This window comes from Lagenorhynchus albirostris, chromosome 2, assembly GCF_949774975.1.
Source record: "Lagenorhynchus albirostris chromosome 2, mLagAlb1.1, whole genome shotgun sequence".
Classification (NCBI taxonomy): domain Eukaryota; kingdom Metazoa; phylum Chordata; class Mammalia; order Artiodactyla; family Delphinidae; genus Lagenorhynchus; species Lagenorhynchus albirostris.
Window position 1 is genome coordinate 185030990 of NC_083096.1, and position 12613 is coordinate 185043602.

The following is a 12613-nucleotide window of genomic DNA, read 5'->3' on the forward strand; positions in this document are numbered from 1 at the left end:
GAGGAGGGGGCCCGAGCTGGGCCGAGGGATGCCCGGCTGCTGCCCACGTGCACCCCTCGTGTCTGGCTTGAAGGAAAGCAGAGCCCGAAGCCCCTGGCGCAGGGCTGCTCGGTCCAGCACCCTGTGGCGGCACACGCTGAGGGCTGCCTGGCCCCGGTCCACGGGCTGCCCAGCCCAGAGGGAGGGCAGAGGCGCTGGGCTCCGGCGTGAGTCCTGGCGCAGAGCCCTGGGAGGGGCCGAGCAGGACTGCCTGCCCGCCTCGCCCACTCCCCACCCAAGGGGTGTCCTTCCTGGCCCCAAGCCTTCCTCATCCAGCAACACTCAGGAGAGACCGTGCCCTGGGCAGCCCTGCGTTCCCCGGGCCCCAGTCCGTAGGGGGTGGAGCAGCAGGGCACTGGGAATAGCCAGCCAGCCCTGCACGGCCACCCCACCCCCAGCTCTCCCCAGCGACAGGGCCTGCAGGCGACCTGGTGGCTCAGCTCAGGGAGCTGCTGCCCCCAGGCGAGATGGCAGAGAGGGGCCCTCGCTTTCTCCAGGCCAAAGAAGGAGACTCCCAGTGCCCCGCGCCGGGCACGGCAGGAGCCCCCAAGGTTGGGCCCCACCAGGCCCGGGCTAGGCCTCCTGTAGCAGCGGGCCTGACCCCCAAAGACTCCAGAAACCCAGGCTCCCCTGTCAAATCACAGCAGCGCCAGTGCAGGGTCACCTCCCACACAAGCCCCATCGGTGAGCGGCTGTTCCCAGCGCTGCCCTGCCCAGGCTCCATGCACCAGGAGGTTCTGCCACCCAGGGACCCCTGTCGGGGCCTGGGCCCCTTCCCCAGTCCCTGCAGAGCGCCCCCCCGCCCCGCCACCCCTAACATCCCCCACCTTACAAACCCAAAGCAGCTTCTGCTAAGCTCGCTGCTGGCCCAGCTGGCTTCCTCTGGCCAGGCTGGCTGGGTAGGGCGGTTGGAGGGCCAGCCCCCAGCACTGGTCAGCTCAGAGGAGTCCCAGGTCCAGTGCATTGGGCCCAGGCCCAGGTTTCCTCCTGCGGGAAGCAGCACGCAGGCCCCCAGCTGCAGCTTCGCTGTCCACGGGCCCCACCCACCCTGAGGACCAGCTCCCAGCTCCATCCCCTGCTTCTAGCTGCAGCAGCCCCTTCCCTGCACCCTGGTGTGGAGCCCAGCGGTCCGTCACCCCTCCCCAGGCTGCCCTGGGCTGCCTGCTCCCCTGCAGACTGGGCAGGATGGTCTGGGGCCTCCTGCCCGTCTGCCATCGAAGCCAGGTCTCTGTCCCAGGGCCCGGCCCAGCTCTAACGCACGCCGGATAGTTAGGAGCTGCAAGCCCCGCACTTCTCAGAAGAAATCTCCCCTGTGCAGCAGGCCCTGGGCACGCGGGAACCCCGCACGCCACCCCGTGTGTGGAGGCTCGGGCATCCCTGTGCGCCCAGGCCCAGGGTAGGTGCCCGAGGACAAAAACAACTCGCGGCTTCATCCACACAACCTGCCCAGGATTCATGATGACAAGGAACATCAGTGCATGTGGCACCAGGGAGACGGGCCCGCTGGATCCCAGAGAGGGGACAGGACCAGAAAGGTTCTGTCCCCCGTCCCCTTGGCTAGGAAACCCCGCGGTCAAGTGCTTCTCTGCTTGCTTGGGTGGGGTGTTTCCTGGAAGAAAGACCCTCACCACACTCTCCAAGACTGGAGAGTCAAATTGGCCAGCTGACCCTTTGGGCTGCCTGTTAGAACTGTGCATACACTGAGAGTTAATAGGCCATGAGAGAGCACCCGAGGGAAGCAGATGAGCTCACAGTACTTGGACTTAGTAACTTGTACTTTATCTACTCAGAGGCAGGGTTTGGTTTTGCTTTTCCGAACCAGACGGCATTCTGTATTCGTGAGGATTAGGACCCTCTGCGCAAGGGGAGCGCGTCCCTGCCCAGAGGCCCCCAGGGGCGTCCAGAGAATGAAGGAGCCCAAAGCTGCTGTCGTCCAGGAAGCCATGATCGCTTTTTCCCAGGCGCAGATTGCCCTGAAGCTGAGTCCACGTGTCCTGCCTCCTCCGGAAAGGCCTCTGACCTCTCAGCAGGTGGGGCTGATTCTGGAAGAGCAGCGGGGGCGGCCGGCTCGAGTGCCCCAGACACCAAGGCTGCCCAGGAAGATGAAGGCGGGAGCTTCAGAGAGCTTCGGTGAACATCAAATGCCAAGGCCGCCACGCTTCCCAGGACACAGCCAGAGGCACAGAGCATGGCGCGAGCACGAGTCTTCCCCGCCACGTGATTCACGGCAGCCGGCGCTGCTGATGCTCCTGGATGCTCGGCCATGCCCGAGGGCCGCGGCCACCAGTGAGGAGGCCATTAAAATGCAGGCTCCAGAAGAAGACGCCAAGGTTAGAGGGGGGCCGAGCAGGTCTAAGCCCCCAGGGCTGGGCTTGTGGGCTTGTGGAGGGAGTGGGGGCGGGGACAGAGAGACGCAGCTGGTAACCTGGAGCAGTTAGAAACCCACGCACACAAGGGCTCGAGGAAGGTGCTGTGTTCTGTACTTTCAAAACATCTCCTCGGAGCAAGTCCTGCTTCCACAGCCAGGAAGAAAGAAATACAGGCAAGGCCAACATAGAGCCGACTGAAGTCCCAGGGAAAGCAGCGGATCTGAACACACTGTGAAGGCCCCAGAGCTTGCACTCCTGCCGTGTGGACTTACACGAGTCCCCTCCCCTAGCCTCACGGCCCAGAGGCTACAGCCGCCCAGCCGCTCCAGCCCCAGGCCAATAAGGACTCAGTCAGACTCAGACACACGGTCCAGCGCCCCAGCGCTGTAAGACCCAGTGTGGTGAGGGGCCAGACCCAGGCCCCGGGCACCTCCCACGTCACCCCCAAATCCATAGCCTCAGGGCAGCTCATTTGCATTCTCCCATCCTTCAGCCAGTTGAATGGGATTAAGTAGCTCTAAATGAACCCCGTCACCAGGGACGCAGGAGAACGGGGTGAGAAGATGGCACAGTGGGGGTGTGGCCGTCCTGCTGCCCCAGCCGTGCGCCTGGACCCCACACTGTCCACCCGGCCCCCACACTATCCACCCACCCAGGCCCAGCGGGAGCTGGCTTCTCTCCAGAGTGCACACGCTCTGCTCTGGGCCAAGGGCCCAAGGCCGAGATGAGAGCCACAGCGCCACGGGCCCACGCCTCTTGGGCACCGCTCTGAACCGCGGCCCCCCCACTCCCCGCCTGGTCTGCCGCTTGGGGACAGAGCTGGCTTCAGCCAGGACAGGCACTGGGGCGCAGAGGAGCCCGGACATGCTTCAGTCCAACACAAGGAGCAGCCTCCTGGCCACAAGGAGACCAACTGTCCCCAGGCGGCCTCCAGCACACACCAGCCCAAGGGCCTCCCCTGCCCTCGTGGCTGGGACACCGCCCTTGCTCACAGGGGCTGCCTCAGGAGCCTTCTGGAAGGACTCCAGGGCCAGATCAGGCAGCCTCAGCCCTGCCCTCAGCCCCGCACCCAGCAGAGGACCTAGCCTGACGTCAGCATCAGCAAGCCAGGCATGGGGGGGACAGGGAGCTCGGGGAGGGGGGGCAGCAGGGGGAGGGGTCGGTAGTTTGAGGGTGGAGCCCCCTTTCCTCGACATCATAGCCCCTCCGCACGCCCAGAACTACAGGCTCCGTCCGTCCCGCTCCCCAGAGGAGCGGCCCAGTAGCCTCCCTTCCCCGACGCTCCCCTGTTCCAACTACCCCGTCCTCTGGCGTCCATTCCAGACTGAGCTGAAAAGCAGGGCCCCGAACCCAGGCAGGGGACTAAGCGCCTCTGAACAGACACCCCCCCCACCACCCAGGCAGAAGAGACCTGCCCCGTCCCGGTGCGTTTGGGGAATGTAGGAGGAGCAAGTCCCTGCGGCTCCGGGCCCACGGGGGCGGGAGCACGAATGCCCACAGGCGTGCACACGCTCTTGCCATCACCGCGCATTCCTGGGGCCTCGGCCGCCCAGGAAGAGCAGGCCTCCTGTGCGTGAGCACGTGCGCGCGCGCACACACACACACACACACACACACATGCACACACACACCCCACTGAGGTGCAGACCTGTCATCATGCCCACAAGCCTGGTGCTGGCTGGCCACCATGCAGACCCTTACCCGGGACCGTCCCAGAAGAGCTGAGTCAGGGTCCCACGAGCGGCTGTGTCCGCCAAGGAGGTGCCACAAGGAACCCCCTGCCCGCCCCGCCCCGCCCCCCAGCCAGAGGTGGACCTGCCGCTCAGCAGAGGGCCCAGCAAACCAGCCAGAAATTCGCACCCCCCGGGGTCTCCCACTCCAGGTGGGCGAGATCCCAGACCCTTTCTGACCATCCCCAGGCACCCGGCCCAACCACACACCTGAGAAGGAAACACTGCCGAGATGCCAGAGACAGGTCTGTGCCCACCAGTGTGCTGGGCTGCCCCCCGGCTCAACCCATCCCCTCTCCCAGGTGCACTGAGCTCCCCCCTCATCCTGCAGCTTCTGAGTCAGGGCTGGCAGGCCCAGGGCTGGTACGGGGTAGGCACACGCTGCAGCGGCCTCAACTCCAACTCAGCCCAACACGCTAGACTCTCGGGGCAGAGAGCAGCCAGGTGCCCTGGGCGGGGAGGGGATAAGCCCCCCACCTCCCGCAGGCCCAGGCCCAGCCTGGTATGGAAGTCTGCCACGCGGTGTGGGCATGGTCTCTCTGGCTGGACGTGGAGCCTGGGCTGCCCGGGGAGGACCAGGGCACCGCCAGGCACCCACCCTCCCCTCAGGCAGGGCCTCTCGCACCTGGCCCGGTCCACCTGCGCACCTGTGTGATTCCAAAAGTTGGGAGTCGAGATGCAGCAAACAAATGTTGGGTGTTGGACGTGAGAAGCACGGTGAGCCAGGGGTTGCTGGGGGTGGGGGCGCAGCCCCAGGGCAGGTGGGACGTCCCCCTCCCCAATCTGGAGGGTGGAGCGCGTGACCTCACCCAGCTGCGCCCCTGAGGTCTGTGCGCTTTCCAGTCTGGATACTATAGTCCCATGGTTTTTAAAGTTGACAGAGAGAGAGAGAGAGAGAGAGAGAGCGGGCTCCCCAACCCACACAGCCCGTTTCCAGAGGCCACAAGTGTCCCCGCCAACAGGCCACAGGACACCGAGGCCTGGAGACCGGCTGAGGCCCCGAGCCAGCACAGGGCTCGCACGGGTCTGACCAGGCCGGGCGGAGCCGCAGGGGGAGCTGGCAGCCCCCAAGCTGCCTTCCCAATAAGTCTGCTTGTGCCTCTCCCCTTGTGCCGGGGGACTCCCACTCCTGGCAGGCCGTGGCGGCCCCCCATCCTGGAGGAGCAGGCGGGGCCCCCTGTACCCCAGGTGGGACCAGGACGTCACGCCCGCTGGGGAACTGAGCCCAGAAGGGCATTGCCGCCTACCCGGCGGCCTCACTCACCCACAGGCAGAATGTTCGTTCTCAGGAAAGGCCGTCTGCACTCCGGATCGGGGCCTGGGTCCTCGGGCGAGGGCACCATCGTGGAGGGACCGAGGGCTCTCGGCACTGGGGCGGCAGGTGAGAGGTGGGACTGGCCTGCATTACAAGCTGGGGCCGGCCATCCGAGGGAGGCAGGGAGAGGCTGCTCTGAGGTCCCTCTGCCCCGAGGGCCCCAGCGTCCCCTGCCGGGATGGAGGCTGGGTCTCCGCTCATCACTCCTAGAGAGGCAGGGGCAGCGGGGCTGGTGAGTGAGGCCGGTCCAGCATCCAGGTTAGTGCTGGGCCGGAGTGCAAGAGGAGGCTGTACTGCAGCCCAGCTCCACTACCCACCCCATCCCCCGACAAGCAGCCCTTCAAGGTGGGGTGCAGGGCAGCCTGGCAGGGAGTCTGGCAGGAGGGCGACCCAACCCGGGACCCTGAGGCCTGGGGGGAGGAGCCGGTGCAGCCAGAGGGCGGGGGAGCTTATCAGTGGCTGCGTCCTCACCGAAGTGTTGATTGTTTCTCTTGTGCTGGGACTGGTTCCATAGCTTGATAAATTTCAAAGGCAACACAGGAGTCACTTTGCAGAGAGCGGCAGCCCCCCTCTGCTGTGACGGTGCTGGATGCCCTGGCCAGCCCTGGGCCACCCTGGGGCCCCACGGACCACAGGAGGAGCCCAAGGCTCAGGTGGGGCCCTCAGCCCTTTCTCCAGCCCTCAGGTCCCAGTACACTGTCACCCCCAGGTCTGCAGTCTCAGGCCCTTCCAGCCACCACTCGGTCTGGGCAGTGGGTGGAGGCCACGCTGGCCTCCCAGGCAGCCATCGGCCCCGGGGCTGTCTGGCTGGGCTCCCACCACCTCTCAGTGGGCCCAGGCCCCACCCGGCCTCCGCGTGGCCTCCACAGAGGCTCAGTCCCACCCTGGCCTCTGCACAGGACCCCCTGCTGCACCTTTCCAGCTCCTCCCCCACCAACGCCCTCCTCGCTCCCCCAGGCCAGCTCCTTCCAGAGACTTCCTCTGTGCCCACTCCCTCCTCTGGGCCTCCTCCCTGGGCCCAGCATGGGGGGCCTCGGCCGCTGGGCTCTGGAGCACGTCTGACGTGCCCAGGACGGAGCTTCTGCGGCCCGGCCCTCGGGTGCACGTCGGGACAGCCAGAGCCACACTCTGCCCAGGTGGGAAAAACCGCGGGGGTGGGGGCAACACCCCTCCCCAAGGGCCCCTCAGAAACGCCCTACCTCGTGGCCTTCTCCAGCCACCCGGGAAGGAGGGCCCCGTGGCGGTCTGCCCTTCCTCCACCCTGGCAGGCTTCAGCCCCCGAGCCCTCCACCCGGCCCAGCCCCCCAAGAGCAGCAGCAGACCCGGAACCGGCTACCCACCAGGGCCCGACAGCCGGGGCCCCGTCCCAGCCTTGCCCATCCCCCTCCCTGCTCCCCCAGGAGTTCCCTGGGGTCCTGCACGTCCCACGAGCACAGAGGCAATGCCACGCATCCCCCGCTTGCCCACCCGAGCCCGGCTGGGCCCACACAGCCCTCCACAGGCCCACTCCCCTCCTGGGCGCCCCCTGGCCGCCGCCCGGTTCCCGGGCTCACCTGCGGTGGCTCCCCCGAGGTGGCTGGACCACCACGGCCCCTTGGCCACACAGCCCAAGAGGCCGGCGCCAGCTCTGGCCGCTGAGCCAGCTACTGCCAGGCTTCCAAGCAGGCCGCACGCTTCCTGCAGCAGCGGGAGCCCAGGAGCTGTGCCCGGACACGTCTGCCAGAGCGGGGCCGGGCGCGGGGCTCGGGCTGGGCTGGCAGTCGGGCCTAGGTAGGCCACAGCGCCCACCGGGAGCAGAGGCCAGGCCACGGAGGGCTGTGAGGGCAGCGGTTGGCGAGCTCAGGCCCCGGCAGCACCGGCGCCCGTGAGCCCCGCGCCGCCCGGCCCCCCCCCCCCAGCCACGCCAGGGCCCCTGACGGCACTCCTCACTTCCAGCCACGCTGGCCCCCGTGGGGAGGGGCTGAGGGTCAGAGGGGCTGCCTGGCCGTCGCCAGCTCGGCCCCTCCTCCTCTCACAGGCTGACCCCCGGGCTAAGGAGGGGCACCGCCCCTCTCAGCCCTCCAGCCTCTGCTCAGAGCCTGGCCCAGATGCCAGCGTCAGGCCCGGGAACTGGCTACTGCCCACAGGTGAGCAGTCACGGTGACATCACTCAGAGCCAGGCCGGGTCGGCAGGGGACAGGGCCGAAAGGTTCACGGGACTCCTGCCCCTCAGAAGCCGACCGTTTAATCAGGGCCCTCGGCACAGGCCCGGGTAGGCCGGAGGGTGGCCCGGCCGAGCCCCAGCGCCCAGGGGGTGACGCCCACAGCCAGACGGGCAGGCCCGCCTCCATCGAATGGCCAGCGCCCAGCCTCGAGGCCCCGGGATGGAGTGGCTGCCATCGAGCAGTGAGTCCACAGCGCCCACCCGCCCTGCGTCGCCCGCTGCGGGGGCCTAGGTGTCCCTCAGGCCCGGCCTCCCGGCCTGGACACTGGCTACAGCTTCCAGCCCAACCCTGCGGTGCCCCCTCACCATGTTCCACAGAGCAGTGGGCTCGCAGTGAGAGTGCCATGGGGCCACCGCGAGCCCCCCTCCGGCCACCCTCTCCCTGTTGCCTCCCGCCTTCTGTGTCAGCGCCCTGGAAGTGGGGCCGCCACATCCTCCACTGGCAGCGCTGGCATGAGAAGAATCCCAGCCCCCCAACCCCAGCCCAGCGGGTGTGGCTGCACCGGGCCTGGCCCCTAACATCCAGCCTTTCTAGGCCCTCTGCCAGGCTGGACACCTGGCCCGAGGCCCCCGAGGGCTGACACGGCACGGAATCAAAAGGCTGGCCCGTCTGCTGCCCAGGGCCCCCACCCCAGCCTTGCCCATCCCCCTCCCCGCTCCCCCAAAGCTGCCTGCGGAGTCTCCTCCCCAGGTGGGACCCTCACTGCCAAAGCCTCCCCCGAAGCCCCCTACCACACAGAGCCTGCTTATTCCCGCATCCCTGCCACCCCAGCACAGCCTCCAGGCTGAGAGTGGGGTCCAAGGTGGAGGAGCCCTGATGACGGGGCAACAGGTCAGGGCTCCCCCGTGGCCTGCGAGTCTGGAGCTGGACCCTCTACCAGGAGCCACCTGCTGCCAGAGCCTCCCCTGTGCCGCACCCTGGACCTAGCAGATGAGGACGCAGAGGATGGAGGCTGGACCCCGACAAGCCCGGCCTCCCCCCTCGAGTGGGTCAAGCCAGCCAGAGCTCAGCACAGAGGCTGTCACCCAGGGCCCTCCAGGCCGCACATGGCAGCAGCCCTGACCGCGAGGCCGGGCGGGAGTGACTGGGCGACGCAGCCACACGTCTGGGTCCGGGGGCTTCGTGGAGCAGGACCCTTGCCCGGGGACAGGAGGGAAGGGCTTTGGTTGAGGGCAAGTCCTGGGTGAGAGCAGGGATCACTCAGCCAGGGCACATGTGTGCAGCCTGGGACCCAGCCGCTCTGCTCCAGGCCCCAAGGGATTGGGGGGGCGGATATCCAGGGCGGCCCTGTCAGGTCGGGGAGCTGGAGGCCCCAGGGTTGGGGACACACACTTGGAACAACACAGCACTAGAAGGAGGAAGAAAGAGTGTCTCGCAGGAGAGAGACGCGTCTTGAGAGCACAGTGCCGAGCAAAGAAAGCAGAGATCAGAAGGGGGCAGACGACCAAGACCACACCACAGAGCACTGCTTCCCGAGGTGTGGCCCACGGAACCCCAGGAGTCCCCAAAAGCTTTGGGGGCCCACGAGTTCTGAACTATTTTCATGATTCCGCTCTCCTTCTCCGTGCTGACATTTGCACAACAGTGGGTAACACTCTGCACAGATCAAGGCGGAGGGACCACAGCCGCATCACCTCCTGCGTCACTGCGCGCTCAGGATGAAACAAAGAAAACGCCGTGTCCCCGAGCCCGCCCTCGACAGAGCAGTAAGAGTGACAAATTTGATTAAACCCCACCTCTGGGTTCGAATCTTTCTAGTATTGTGTTCGAGACCGCGGGGAAGGGCTCCCGAGGACACACAGAGCTGCCGCCCCCGAACTGGTCGCGGACACAGCCCACAGACACCATTTTTTACCCGAAAGAACAGCTGGCAAACTGGCTATGCCGTATGGGTGTGCAGACATCCGGCAGAAGTTTCCTCAAAAACAAGTGAAGTAAGCACGCCACTTCAAAAGAAAATAAATAAAATGACCGGATCTGTCTCCAACGGTCAAAGCCACAGCTTAAGGGAACGTCGGCATTTGGAAGAACTTGAATCCACCACTGTGAGTCTGACAGCTTCCGAGCAGTGAAGGCTTTTTCTCATGAGAGCGGTGGTGTTCATGTGCTCTAAGGAAACGTGTCAACATTTGGAAAATCCACCAAACTCAGCACACCAGTATTTCCCAGATGACCGAGACAGGATAATCCAAAATCACTCACAGGTGAAGATCCTGTCCAAGCGAAAACCAGACCAGTGGGTGTTAGTGTAACAGAGCCCCTGATGGCGTTGCTAGGGATGCAACTCTCACATCTCAGCTCCCTTCAAGAAGCCCTCATTGGTTCAGCTTTGGCGGAGCACCGTTACCTGAGTCGGCACATTTCCCCATAGTCTTCACCACAACGCGCTGGGACAGATGGAATGTCGTGTTCTCTACGCAAACACAACAGAGATTTGCAACAATGTAAAAAAATGTCACTCTTCTCGCTGAATTTTTTGTTTGGAAAAAACCAGTTATAAAATGTTATTTCTCTTAATGTGTAATTAGTTGATTGTTAGTTGATTGTTATTTTTAGTAAGGCCTCATCCGTAACTTTTTTTTAATGATCACTTTTACGTTCTACGGTGGTACCTGTCAGGTGATCATAACCAGGGGTGTGCTGGGCGAGACTGACCAACCACCTCTCGGGGGAGGAAAGCCCTGAGGATGGTGTTTGCTGATGCCCGTGGTGGAAGCACACCCACCGCAGCCAATTGCAAGCTATGCCCGTGAGATTACTGAGCGTGGAGTTGGGAAGAAATGGGCGACATTCCATCCCCTGGGATTTCCAGTCCTCAGATGGAACAGACGCAAACCCTATCTAGACAAGAACATGGATAATATAGTAAGATGTGAATAATTAGGAAGTGCTAAGTTCTGAGTGTTGATTGCCTGTGCTTTTATATAACTTATATGGTTTACATAAAATTTGATTTTAATAATGGCTATGTTTAACAACCAGCTCCCAGAATTACTGGAGATCTCACAGCCGGCTCTCGCCAGCTCTCTCTCCACTGGACACAAAGCTCTTCAGGGTCCCCAACAATTGTTCAGAGTGGAAAGGGGTCCAGAGACCAAAACCTTTGCACCGCTAACATTGATATAGATCAAAAATAATTGCAACACAAAATGTGGAAGCAACCTGAGTGTCCATCATGTCCATAACAGATGAACAGATAAAAATTACTCAGCCATAACAAAGAATGAAGTAATGCTATTTGCAGCAACATGGACGGACCTAGAGATTGTCATACTAAGTGAAGTAAGTCAGAGGGAGAAAGACAAATACTCTATGATATCACTTGTATGTGGAATCTAACAAAATACAACAAACTGGTGAATATAAGAAAAAAGAAGCAGACACACGGATATAGAGAACAAACTGGCGGTTACCAGTGGGGGGAGAGGTAATGTGGGGATGGGGGATTGGGAGGTACAAACTATTGGGGGTAAGATTGACTACAAGGATATAGTGCACAACACGGGGAGTAGAGTCAGTATCTTGTAATGACTGTAAATGGAGTACAACCTTTAAAATTGTATTAAAAAAACTTTTAAGGTAAGTGCAACAAAACACAGTATGCATTCTGAAAAGTAACTAATACAAAAGGTGCGCACTGAGCACCCATCAGAGCGCATCCCAAGAAGGGGCGGGATGGGGTGAACACGATCAGTCAACCACGCACAGTCGGTCACGAGCAGGGCCGGGATGAGAAGAGGAGGGTCCCCAGAGCCCTCTGTGCCCGAGGCCTGCAGAAGAGATTGCTGTGGAAGTGGGCGTCTCCAGGTCAGAGCTCGGTTTGAAGCCTGCCTCTTTGTAGCCAAGAAATTCTCCCTGAGCTCTGGTTTCCTGGCCCGTAGAGCAGGTGCAGAGAGCCCTTCCCCAACAGGAGACGGCAGGAGCCAGCCTGGCAGGTGGGCACAGACCCTTCCGTGTCTTCACGCTCTGGGACCCCTGCCCTTGGGGGCGCTTTCCCCACCCCTGCGCCAGGAGCACACCCCACAGGAGCCGGGCTGCAATCACTGGGGTCCACCCCATGAACAGAGATGGGCCCTGGGAGCCCCTCCCCGATCCTCCCGGCAGCTCCAGCCCCTCTGTCCTGCCTCAGCCCCACCCTCTCCATGAGAGCATCACTGCCAACCTCCGTGCTCCGCGAGAATCTGCAAAGTGTGGCGAGGTCAGTCTCCACGTCACAGTGTGGGACGGTGCTAAATGGGTCAAACTGCCCCCCGGGGCCAGAGGAAGGGCCCCAAAAGGGACAGCAGAGGTCCTGCCTGGACCACCTCCATCAGAAGCCAGCTCCCCGCGGCCCCGAATGGAATCCTGAGTCTTTGGGCGGGGTGGTGTCTGTTGAGTGCAAGAGGTAAGTCAAGGCTTGGGGTAGGCGACCAGGAGGAGGGAGGCACAGGGCATGTCCCTGCGTCCCTGCGTCCCTGCGTCCTTAACCCAAGGACACAGAGCTCCTGACCAGAGCCCCAGGGGCGGCTGGGGGGGCCCTGCACCCACCCTCACCCCACAGTAGTACCCAGACTGACAGGGAGGAAGGTCTCACTCACCACAGAGGTCCAGTGTCGGGGAGGGTCCAAAGGGGCTCAGAGGGGAGCCATCTGCGGGAGGGGCGCCTCAGGCAGAAGGGGCAGCAAGTGCAAAGGCCCTGCAGCCGGAAGGGCCTGTCTGGCCCCTGGGGCCCAGGGCTGGCTTGGAGTCCCCAGTCCCAGTCCAGCTTCCTCAGACAGAAGCCCCCTCCCTCCCCCAAGGGAGCTGAGGGAAGCATTTCTGGGCTCCTCCCGGCTCTGCCATCTCCACGGCCAGGCCCCCGGCCCCGTTCCTCCCCCACCGTCCTCACGCCCCCAGGGGAGGCCGGCTGTGACCCCACGCCCCACTGCCGGGTGGGCCCCCGACCCCGTTCCTCCCCCACCGTCCTCACGCCCCCAG

At 63.6% G+C, this 12613-nt stretch overlaps 1 protein-coding gene and 1 long non-coding RNA gene across 4 annotated transcripts in view; both read right to left on the reverse strand.

Annotated features, from left to right (window-relative positions):
* Positions 1–7079, reverse strand: part of PLCH2 (phospholipase C eta 2) — a 66802-nt gene extending 59723 nt beyond the window's left edge. The window contains 1 exon segment of the mRNA XM_060141668.1: positions 7007–7079. The gene's annotated coding sequence lies outside the window, so the exon portion shown is untranslated.
* Positions 7080–11001: 3922 nt separating this feature from the next.
* On the reverse strand, positions 11002–12519 carry LOC132516399 (uncharacterized). 3 transcript variants are annotated; one of them, XR_009539310.1, is made up of 3 exons: positions 12235–12519; positions 11820–12025; positions 11002–11585 (listed from the first exon to the last, which is right to left on the reverse strand). It is a non-coding gene; the product is annotated as an uncharacterized LOC132516399 (long non-coding RNA). The 3 variants fall into 3 exon arrangements; XR_009539311.1 differs by having other exon boundaries at positions 11004–11442; positions 12235–12517; XR_009539312.1 differs by having other exon boundaries at positions 11006–11427; positions 12235–12516.
* Between the last annotated feature and the right edge of the window lie 94 nt (positions 12520–12613).